We start from the raw sequence: 12,741 nt of genomic DNA, 5'->3' as shown, positions 1-12,741 counted from the left end.
CCATCCGAGTTTCGCACCGCATATGGACAGAGGCGTCCTAGATACTCTCCTACTCACTCGGTAGGGCATGAAAACTTACTTTTGGACCTTTCCTTGAGGTGACTGAACATCCCGGTACCATACAATTGTTCACCATTTCAAAATAAATAGTAAGAAGGAATAAATCAAGAATGAGACCGCAAATGATTTTCAAACTCAAGTGGTAACTTTAGCTAGCGTAATGCATTCTCGTATAGGCGGGTCACGCATAGGCGGTGTTCTGGATTAGTGGGAGTGGCTTCTGGAGCTGTTCAAACGCGTTGCATTGTGGGAAATGTGGTTTACCAAACTAATGCGCTATAAAGTTACTTTCTGTCATAACTCGGTCAAAAAGGCACCAAATTTTAAAATTTTTAAATCTAACGTTACACATTAATTGTATTTCCGGTGACGACATCCTGGTTGTACAACGATCTGTCATTCAACAACAGAATGATTTGTGATGCTATTTAAATTATTTCATGATAAATACTTTGTTACATAACCCATTTTAGCTGTAAATTAATCAAATGGTAGCTTATTCGCCATCTGTATGTTTACACTAATATATAATTGAGTAATCTGTTTTTATTTTATTTTATCATCTAACTCTAACATATAATGATGTGTAGCCTATTGAGTTGGCTCGTGCGAATGTGTCTCAGTCAGAATTGCAGTACATAGTCGAGTATAAATGCTGCCTGGTTTTCATGGTGCATTGTGGGACTTTTTAGGAAGCGAACGTTTCAGTGCACTGGAAGGATTTTGCGATTGAGACAGCCGATAATTATCGTATTTGTACGATAATTTTCACCTCTGTATGTACGATGTACGATCAATAATGAAAAAAATCCCATAATGTACGATAAATTCAGAGTTTTCAGTAGTTCGTCCAAACACACATCCTATCGCTTCTCTCTCTGACCCAGAATCATTTCGCAGGCTCACCTGCCTGCACGCAAGCACGTATACACACACACACACACACACACACACACACACAGGCACCACACGGTTTCGCCCGGCCCGCACGTCAACACAGCCCCACCCCCGTCAACAAAACCAAACAATCCATTTTACATGCTGGGATAAATAGCTGTATTCTGCACGTTTACGTAGTGTACTGTCATTTTCTTCCAAATACGATGATTTTGAACTTCTGGTACGATAATTGGACATTTCCAATCTGGCAACACTGGCGGACCCTCTGATCAAGCCCTGACTACTGAACAAGGAAGTTGAACTTTTACATGATGCAATACATATGAAATCCTGTCAGTTTCAAAGCATTTTAAATGGTTTCCCACTGTCGTAAGTTCTGCTTTCACAATGTCCTACATCTGTAATGGAGGCATGTCCATTTTTTTCCAGTAGTCAAAGTGTTTATTGATCTGAAGTAGAAAAAAAAGTCTACAATGGTTTTTTACTGCTGTCTAGACTTTAGAATAAATATCGATTCTAGACATGTGTCATTTACCAGTTGTACATTTCTGTGAAGTTATGCTTAATTTGACTTCAAATGTCATGTCCATAATGCTGGAATAGCTTATATCTGTGTTTGTGTTTTTTCAGCTGACTTGGGTGGAAAAGAATCATTGAATATCAGTGATGGAGCAAAGAGAACAATCAGATTCAGAAAAGGTATCGTTATTTTTTAAAATTCTTTGGTTTGCTTGGTGGTCATCCCTAAAAAATGCATTGTCGCATAAGCTTTGTCATAATGCAATAATAATAATAATAAAAATCTGCCAATTGAAATCCAATGGTTTACTGCTCACTACTTTCATAAATACTACAATATTATTTTAGTTTGGAAATATCAGAAGACAATGGTGAAGTGGAGCAGCTCATCTGACCTGACTGCATGTAACTGCATTTATGTGGCAAATCCCATGGTTTTGGACAGTGCATTGTACTTTATGCAGTTGTAGGGTCCATTAAAAAAGATTGGTATAGAGAGCCTAAGTCCCTCCCCTTCCGGTGGACCACCATAGGACCTTATTTTGGAAAAATATTGTATGGTAGTCAGTGGCGAGAGACATTTGAATTGTGCCCTGAATTACACATAAGATATTTGTCAAGAAAGTCACAGTTTGATGTAAAACTTTTTTGGTATAGACTGTGAAAACACGTAATTACAAAGACTACAAACCCAAAAGGCGCGCATGTGACGTCATACCTTTTCTCTCAATGAATGGAGCTAACTTTACTGAAGCTAACGTCTTTCATTTTTTCGTCATGCCTGTGTGTTTTGTACCAGACTGCACACACTTGGTGCACACAGCTTGGTGACGTACATAGTGCAAGACGAGAGATGTAGTTCATTGAGCGATTTTCACATAAAACTAAATGTTACTCTTCTGTTTTATGACAAACTGTGACTTTCTTGACTTTCATAATTATCTTTTAAATTGGCAAACATCATATGTGTAATTCAGGGCACAGTTCAGACGGAATAAAAAGATTAAAAGTTGTCTCTCCCCATTGACAACCATACATATTTTTTTCCGAAATAAGGTCCCATGAGCCGGAAGTGGAGGGGAGGGACTCTGGCTCTCTATAGTGAAATTGTCCCTCCCCCACCAGGTTCTCCGTCCACACACAACCAGCGATCTCACTCACCTGAGTTCTGATCATGCACACCTGTCAGTCATCGCCACTGCAGTCAGGACACTTTAAAAACCACCACTTGCGTTTGTGTATGTATAGGTGCGTCTCAATCATAGACTGTAAAAAAAATAGGTCTCAATCAGCTCACTATAGGTCGTGGATCAGTATGTGTAGGCTACAAGAATTCGGTTAAGGACCCTGGTAACTTACTACTGACTACACATTAATTGTATTTCCGGCGACGACATCCTGGTTGTACAACGATCTGTCATTCAACAACAGAATGATTTGTGATGCTATTTAAATTATTTCATGATAAATACTTTGTTACATAACCCATTTTAGCTGTAAATTAATCAAATGGTAGCTTATTCGCCATCTGTATGTTTACACTAATATATAATTGAGTAATGTGTTTTTATTTTATTTGATCATCTAACATATGTAATGATGTGTATTGAGTTGGCTCGTGCGAATATGTGTCTCAGTCAGAATTGCAGTACACTGCAGTCACTGCAGTCACAGTGCCACTGCAGTCAGGACACTTTAAAAACCACCACTTGGGTTTGTGTATGTATACCTGTAACGATTCCACTGTAGGGGAGTTGAATGCAAACCCATTTGCAGTATTTCTTATTAATTTAATATATACATAATACAAAACAAACCAAACCAAACCAAACCCAGAGACTTAAACTTGACATGATCATGAACATGAACTCACCAACAGAGGTTACAGGGAACAAAGCTAGACAAGATACAATGGAAACATGAGGGCTATTTATACACCAAGACTAATGACTAACAATAAACACGATCAAACAATCAGAACATGACACATAAGACTAGGGAAGCACAAGATATGAGGCTTGTTTGAGATGAGCAAAATCTGCGCAGAACTGATCACCGGTGATCAGCGCGTAATGCATGCCGGTTAGAAATGTGTCTGAGTGCGGTCCGCCTTGCTCTGATGTCATGCTGACGTGTGTCAAAACCTCTAGCGAGCGCAAGGCGCACGTGTCGGATTCTCCACCGACTGAGCTGATCAAAAGCATGATGGGAAACGACTTGCTGGCGACACAGCTTAATGTTGATTGGTTTAAACAACCGTGGTGTATTGTTCTCTTTTAAAATGTTTGATTTAAAAACTCGGATATCATGTTTTATGTCTATATGTTATGTGTGAATATTCCCAAACTCTCGGACAGTGCGATCTGGGTTATGCAATGTCATTTTATTATTTAAAAAAAACACATAGCCTATGTCTGTATTGAAGAAAAATGATCGATAAACACATATTTGGAATGGAATTAAATAAGTACGTTGGGTGTCTTGTTCATTCAGGAAAATGCATGACAAACAGGAAACATGACTGAGAATTTCAAAATAAAAGACATGAATAAAAACCAACGTGACGGTACCTAACAGTCATTTTTTGAGGCACACAGTAGCTAAAGACACCTAATATAAACTGTGATGAATCATTTTATATACAATTAAATAATATCAATATAATAGATTTAATGCACAGAGAAACGTTGCTTTAGCGAGAACAAAACAAACAAGGATACTGCATATAGGCTAATTCTGTGACAACACATGTATTTGCGTTAAAACCACTTTAACTGTTTTTGTGATGTTTGAAGTCAAATTTATCCACGTTAAATGAAAAAGATTATTGGTAAGAATTTCAACATCAATTTTACATAATTGTTATTATCTTTTCAGCATGCAGAATGTTCCCCACAAAACAGAACCTCAGAAACATGGAAAAAGCTGAATAAAATGGATGACTGGACGAAAAAGGATGTCCATCAATGGCTCATGAAGTTGAAAGTCCCTCAGAAGTATGCTGATATGCTTTACAATGAAGATGTTTCAGGAGCCTCTCTCATTTTATTTGATAAACAAGACTTCCTAGATATTGGTTTAACTCATGGGCCTGCAGTTCTAATCGTTAAAACTGTGGCAAACATCCAAAAACATCCATTCAAAACATCCTCAGAAAATCTTGAGCACAGTGCCACACCCAAGGACACAGATGGATCAGTAAGGACATCTGCAACACAGCATTTTCAGCAAGAAAAAGCACCAGCTGAAAGTCCAACCATTTGATCTGCTGAAATGGAGACAGCAGCACAATTCAGCATTGAAGAAAATATGGGTGGTAAATCAAGTGTGCGGACATGGTCAGAAAAGTTCTATGATGGATCACCTTTTCAAGAAAAGAAGGATCTACTATCGGAGCAATGGGGTGATGGTATGTACACAAAAGGAGATGGGGCAAATGGGGCACAATCCCTGGCTTTACCTTTGACACATTGCACAAAACAAACAAATAATGTGGAGAATGAGACCAAAGAACACCTGAGTAACTTGTCAAAATGCTCTCTATTTTGTTGGTGTAAGCCTCGGCCCTTTGATGAAAGCAGCACAACATTTGAATACGTACAAAATTATATACTTCCACCTGAGACTGGTCCAAGCAATCTTATTGACCCTCTGCATGAGTACAAGCTCATGGTAAACACAGAGAATGAAGAAAAGAATGAATTTAGAAAAGTATGTATTCAAAAAATTCAGAGATGAAACATGTTGGTTTTCTGCAGCATGTATGAATTCTCGAACAAATGGAACCATCCATTTTGGGGTTGGAGATGAGCCTCTGTACAAAAATGGACAAATTATTGGACTAGAAGTGCCATATCAGAACAAATATATCAATTAATTTTATAAGGGTCTGAAGGAGCGTTTCAAAGAAAATATTAATATTGCAATGGCATGCATTAGGCCCCCCAAGTTCGTTAAGGTAAAATGTCCAGATAACAATGACAAGTGGGTTATTGAGATTGATGTGGTCCCAAAGTATAGATTAACTGAGAATAAACTTTTTTACACTACATTAGACAAGAAGAAAAGGAAATCAAAATGCCTTTTTATCCGTTACGGTGCAAACACCATTAATTATTTACCAGAAAATAATCCTAAAATTTTGAAGCAAAACAATAAGAAATTAATACATTATTTGGGATTATGGGTTTTATTTAGACAGTTAGCTGAAGACCATGGCCCGGTCCCAAATGGCACTCTTCATTTGCACTTACAGTGATTGTGCACGAGTCCACAAGACTGTAGGGGGTCCTATTTGTCATTTTAGGTTTCAGAAGGGTGCACCCTTATGCACCCTTGAGGCGCACTATTTCCAAGCCTGCACTGAAGCGACCTCTGCTTCTAACCCGACAGTCAAAGCGGCATTACGTCATGAAAGTGCGTATTTGTAGGAAGACTGCAAATGTTCAGGGTGCCATTGGGGGCAGGGCCTTATAGCATAAGGCCATGTGTCCAACAAAGTGCTTTTTCTTGCGGTCAGCATATTTTTTAAGTGTTTGCAATCAGAGCATATTTTGTAAAAAGTCAGCAGCGTAACAAGGAGCTCAGTGTCTACTCTGCACTGTGCTTGGCTTCTTTTTCTGGTCACCAAGTGTTGAAAATTGTTCAACATTGGGTATTGTAAAGCCCGGCTCGATCGGCCCAAAGAAGGTTTTCCGATCAGTGGGTGAAGGTCTCTACGCGTTACCGTCGGCGTCTTTCCGCGTGGCAAATTTGATTAAATGAAATACATTTTCTCATATATATATTAACTTGTTATTTCATCTAACTCCATAAATGAAAAAGGTTTTAATGATATCTCTACATCATTAAAGGGTTAGTTCACCCAAAAATGAAAATTAAGTCATTAATTACTCACCCCCATGCTGTACCAACCCCGTAAGACCTTCGTTCATCTTCGGAACACAAATGAAGATATTTTTGATTAAATCTGAGAGGTGGATCACTGCTACATGGCTGCCAGAGGGAATGAAACTTGACGGCCCAGAAAGTCATTAAAGAACATGTTTAAATAATCCATGTGCCTACAGTGGCTCAACTATAAGTTTATCAAGTGACGAGACTATTCCTTTTCATTCCTTGTGGGCCTGAGACGAGAGTTCAAGAGATTTCCACGACGCATGCGCGAGAACTGAACAAGAAGTATTAGAAGAAGAACGTCCTCTTCTCAGTTCTCGCGCATGCGTCGTGGAAATCTCTTGAACTCTCGTCTCAGGCCCACAATGAAGAAAAGGAATAGTCGAATAAAGTCGTTATTATGTTTTTTTTTTTCGGGAAAAAAGTATTCTCGTCGCTTGATAAACTTATAGTTGAGCCACTGTAGGCACATGGAATATTTAAACATTTTCTTTAATGACTTTCTGGGCCGTCAAGTTTCATTCCCTCTGGCAGCCTATGTAGCAGTGATCCACCTCTCAGATTTAATCAAAAATATCTTCATTTGTGTTCCGAAGATGAACGAAGGTCTTACGGGGTTGGTACAGCATGGGGGTGAGTAATTAATGACTTAATTTTCATTTTTGGGTGAACTAACCCTTTAAGTGTGTGTGAATGTTTGATTATTCTTTTTTTTACTCTTTACTGAAAATAATGTCAAAGTCGATAAGAATAAAATCAAATGTTTACAATTTATTATGTCAGGTTAATGTTTCACGGCAGTTGCATAATCAGTTCAAAGATAATAGATACAAACATCAAATGCTCTAGAATAAAGAGAGAAGATGCAATACCTTGACATTATAAAATACATGATGCGAAGTGTTTTGCTTGCAATTTCGCATCACGGGCTAATCTGAGTTACAGAAAACACGTCAACCTCTAGTTTCATTTCATTATATAGACAGACCAAGGCAGAAAAACTCTTTTCAAATGTAAACATGAGTTCACAGTGGGAATTCACATTAATCACCGTCCCAGACTTACTGGGGGCAGAAGTTGATTTACATGGAACCATTTTCTAACAATGGGAATTTGTTTTGAGTTTCCACCTTCTGAGAGCATGACACCATTTGAATTTCAGGTGATCTCAGCATGATAGCAAGAGCGTACGGGCAATGGGGGTTCAAGGGAAAAAGATGTAGATTAGGATTGCTTAGGTGAGACTTGCGTCTCGAATGGTTCACAAGAGAGAAATTCAAATGTTAATTTGCTCTCTCTTCCAGTTTTTCCAGTCTTACAGTATCATGGTCTTTTGTTTGCTCACGTTTGCGGTCTATTTTTACAATACATAAAACCCTCCCAATATAATTTACTGTCCCATTTGTACTTTTTGTATGTTCTTTTGTAATAACTTATGTTATTCTTGTTATATGTAAATTATTGACTTATTGACAAGTGATGCAAGATTGTCACTGACTGACGTTAGGCGCGCAGCCGTCAGAAAGAGCAGAACACAATTGGCTACTTTCGTGATGACGTTCACCACAGACACAGCCAGTGCAGTGCTCAGCATACTTATAACATTTAAATGATCATTTTGCTATAGTTTTGCTTGAAACTGTAGTGTTACAAATTTATTAAAATGTTTTAATTTAGGTTCAACAGTATTTTAACTGAGAAAGTTCACACAAGTGTTTACCATTTTGAGGAATAGGACATTAACCTTTTTGTTACTTCTCATCTGATGTCACAAACCTGCCTGTTCCTGTCTGTCATGCTCTCTCTATTGTAAGTTAAATTGGTCAGAGCATTGAGACTATCACCTTTTGTCTTTATGCACTGCTTGGCCATTAAGATAATGTAAAGGTATGGGTGATACAATCAGGCTGATTGGATTACCATCTATACATGACACTGTTACGCTGATTGGATTAGGACCGGTAACGGGCTGACTTCTTTACTACATTTACATTCTTTGTTAGCCTCTATGTAACTCCTCCCCCTTTAAAGATATAAACACTGTGTTTTTAGCTATTGAGTTAGACTTGGGTAAGATTTTGGACGAAGCAGACTACAGCAAATAAAGAATCCTGCTTAAAAGATAAGCCAAGTCTCCTGGTCTTCGCTTCTGAGTTTTTCAACAATTAAGAAGAACAAGGTTTACAACAAAACATATGTAATCATATCTGTAATACATTTTAATTTTGCAACTTATAAAGCGTTAAAATATGTATTAAATTTACATATTAAACCTAGTCTATGAAATGGCAAATGGAAATTATATAATTTAATTTTAATTTGGCACCAAACATTGCACAAATGTAATGGCAAATGTAAATATTAAAAACAGAAATGCATTGCCATTTTACATATTGCATTGTCATTTTGCATATTACATTCCAAATTGAATATTGCTACCCAAATGCTTCCATAGTCTTGTAGCAGGTATTGAGAAGAGAATATTATTGTTATGATGGGTTATTTCATCGCTTCATGTAGTTTGTTATGGTGCAGTACCAAAAGACTCCAGCAGGTTTCATAGACTTGTCCAATTCATTTTTCAGAAGATTGTAGGTACAGACATCTGTTGTGGGCGTTCTTGGCTGTTTTTCCTGAGGCTTTTATATTGTTCATATCGATATCGGAATTATATCGTATCGACCGAAATTAAGAAATATATTGTGATATAAAATTTGGCCATATCGTCCAGCCCTATCTACATTATAGAAACACATGGGGCCCTATCATACGTTCACACACAATGTTTATCTGTATAAAACGCAAACAATGTTCCTCCACAAGTAAATTCAGTTTTACTGTATGCTTCAAACGCTAGAATTTCGTTCTAAATTTAGCGTGGTGCAGCTTGGTCTACTTCCAGGACTGAAAACATGTTTTAAACAGGAGGAATCTGCTAGACTGATAAAGAAACAGTATTATGCAGTGGTGCTTTATCTCCTGTAGATGGTAGGCCCTAGTCTACACCTGGTAACCCTTTCAATGAAAGCCTATAGCAAGCTTTAAAATAAAAATGAAACAAACACAGAAACCCAGTTTATCCAGTTAAGTTTGACGTTAGGAGTCACAGGGTGTTTCTCAATACTCAAATTGATACTTTTGATTACTCGCTCCTCTGTCTACCAGCCTGTGACCCAGAAACCGATTAAATTTAGCTATTTGAAGGACATCTCAATTCTACAATTGTATCCATATTTTTTGTATACTATCTGAACAGGGATTTTAGAAGTCATATTTGTATTGTATAATCGTAATATTTTAAGACCCATATTCAATTTCATGTTCTTGTTTGAGCAATAGAAGACCAGCCCAATCGGTCCATCAAAAGTTTCTGAAAAGGGGGTGAAGGTTTACTCCGTGTTACTGTCTTTTCAGCTTGGCACAGTAATTTAATTCCAATTAACTCCATTTTATCACAACCTTGAATTTAGGTTGGAATGCAAATTGGTTATTGTCATTTATATAATAATTTAGCTACACATTTGATTATTCCATTAAACCCTTTACTCTTATTGTAGTCGTTCATTCGGGTGCCAAAGTTGCACAGGGTCCTTGCACCGGCCGTTCATTTTTATGTAGGCCCACAATCACAAACTCACCAGTTTGATCGATAATCAGGTGTGACCTTATGAAACTTTGACCAATATAGGCTTAAAGGTTCTTGACTACGCCACCTGGTGCCTCTCACACCAAGATATACTTTGCACATTAACTGCTAAATACCTAATCTAAAGCAAGCAGGCTCATGGCAATACACCCAAGATGGACTAGACAGAGATGTGCTTTCAGTAAAAAACAACAATACTTTATTAATCAATAGTACTATAATTAAAAGAGCGACACCGTCATAATAGAGGCACAGTAGGTACAAACGAAAAGACTTGGCCTAAAGGGAGTGACCAAGACTGGTATTGGCTGTTACCAAGAACAATATAATTAGAAATTAACAAGACAATACTGATTCGCTGTCAAGGTAGGTTACCTGTCCGGGATAAACGTGAAGTTCACCCACCGTGCTCTGAACTCTGGTGCCTACAGTCAAATGCATACACACGCACACACATAGGAACAGCCACTGCAAGCAAGTGATTCAATCAATATTGTGAGGTGCAGTTTACCAGTACAATACGCGGTGCAGTGCGCTAAGACGGACCCAGGGACCCCTCCTGTGAGCAGCTACCCTAGTACTCTGGAGGAGAGAGACAAGGACGAAGAGGTTATCATCACTAGCAGGATGAATAGAATATACAGCTGGGCAAAATCTTAACAGGACTATATAAACTACTGGAACAGCCAATACCACTTCAGTCGGACGGGGCACTAGGCGGAAGCCACGACAAAATAACCAAATAACAAAAAGAAAAGAAAATATGAAGAGCTCTTTTCCAAAACGCGATAAACGCCATTTTTAAAAAAAATGAGTTTGTCATATCATTTTGCTGTGTACTGAACCTATTCACTGCTCCATCAACGTTTCATGACAAATCGCTATATTTCCTTGTTTAAAATGTACTGCAAGATGCAGTTCTTTATCCAAAACGCGATAAGCGCCAAACCTATTTTTAGTCTAAACGCGATACATCCTCTCGACCAATCAGAATTCAGTGAGCGTTCTACGCAATCCAACACGGCGGCGCTCTGAGCAGTGGTTTGTTTATGTTCATTCATTCATCAAAATGAGTGATAACACTTTTGATGGCCTTGATGAGCCAGTGAGACCTTTTCCTGGGGGTAGAAAACGCAGACTGGACAAAGAAAATCACCAAAAAGAACAAAAAAAGAAGGCCCGTCACTCGGGTGCCGCGATAATACCGACAATAGGATGTCAACACAAAGCTGCCGCAAAAGGTTTCTGTCAGGCCGAGAGGCTGTCGCTGGACGATCTGATAAAAAATGTAAACTATTTTTACGAAAAACCAATCAAGGTTGACCAGGACCAGGCCATACTTCATCTCCTGGACATCACGCAAGTGACAAGAAAGCGTCCGAAAGTCCAGGAGGTAAACAAACAAAAAGACCGGAACATATCTGTTAAGTACAGTCTTTTGTGCAACAGTCATCCGGAGAAGGTGCCCGTTTGCAAGGCGACCTTCATAAGGGAGTAATAGCAAGTTAGTTGTGTGTAATTCTGTTTATTTCATTTTGGCTCCAATGTATATGAAAATCTAAATAATTTACTTTCACAGGCATCAGCAAAGACCGTGTGTCCCGGGTGGCTCAATATTACGCTGAGACTGCTGAGGCTCGTCCAGAGAGAAGAGGTGGTGCACGACACAGTGAGGAGCATGCAAGGAGAAGGCAACTCATTGTTGAGCACATACAGACTTTCACCTGCAGGGCCAGCCATTATCGCCGGAGAGGAGCACCAGGCCGCAAGTATCTCCCCAGTGACCTGAGTGTGCGCAAGATGCATGAGCTCTTTGAAGCTCAGAGCCATGCTCAAACCAGCTATTCCCTCTTTTATTCTGTGTTTTCAAAGGAATTCAATCTTGGCTTCGGTCACCCAGCTACAGATGCATGTGCTGATTGTGCCAAGTACAAGATCAGGATAACAGACCCAAACCTGACTGACACAGAGAAGAAGATGGAATCAGCATCATTTATCTTGCATCGTCGCAGAGGGCGCTTTTTTTTATGACATGTTAGGCAGGGTTGCTGAAGGTCATATTACCCTTTGTTTTGATATGATGCAAAACCTGGTCCTTCCAAAAACCGCAATAGGACAGGCCTATTACTCACGGCAGATGTATATGTACCTGTTTGGTGTGGTTGTGCACCACGGGGAGAACAGCTGTCAGGCAAAAGATGATGTCCATCTGTATGTGTGGCAGGAGAATGAGGGTAGCAAAGACAGCAATATGATTACTTCTGCGCTGAATGACTGCCTCAAGGTTCAACTGCAGGACAAATTCAGCAGATCCAGGGGGCTTCGGCTGTTTAGTGACTCTTGTTTTGGGCAGAACAAGAACGTGAGCATGGTGTCCATGCTGATGGAACTTCGGCAGCTTTTCCCCAACCTCAGCATAGAGCACACATTTCCAGTACGGGGCCACAGTTATCTACCTGCAGACAGAGTCTTTGGTAGAATTGAGCAGAAGGTAAGGAAGATGGACACAATTCTGCTACCACAGGAATACCATGCCATCCTGCAGCAATTCGGCAATGTTCATGTTTGATTGGTGATATACACAGATAGTAATGATAACAAGATTCAATAAGTTATTTAATAAACCTGTAACAAGTAGGACCAATTTGTCCATTACATGTGCATGAAAAAACGAATTAATAAAAATATTCAAAGAAAGGCAAAACTAGGCCTATTAAAGA

General features: G+C 38.9%; 1 long non-coding RNA gene across 1 annotated transcript; it reads left to right on the top strand.

Annotated features, from left to right (window-relative positions):
• The first annotated feature begins 430 nt into the window (after positions 1-430).
• Positions 431-4,629, top strand: LOC143754027 (uncharacterized). Its single transcript, XR_013207864.1, has 3 exons — positions 431-478; positions 1,591-1,659; positions 4,357-4,629. It is a non-coding gene; the product is annotated as an uncharacterized LOC143754027 (long non-coding RNA).
• Positions 4,630-12,741: the final 8,112 nt, after the last annotated feature.

The sequence above is a fragment of the Siphateles boraxobius genome, unplaced genomic scaffold, assembly GCF_051911475.1.
Source record: "Siphateles boraxobius isolate OS27281-9 unplaced genomic scaffold, OSU_SipBor_1 29, whole genome shotgun sequence".
NCBI lineage: Eukaryota > Metazoa > Chordata > Actinopteri > Cypriniformes > Leuciscidae > Siphateles > Siphateles boraxobius.
This window is presented reverse-complemented; position numbering and strand designations above follow the sequence as displayed.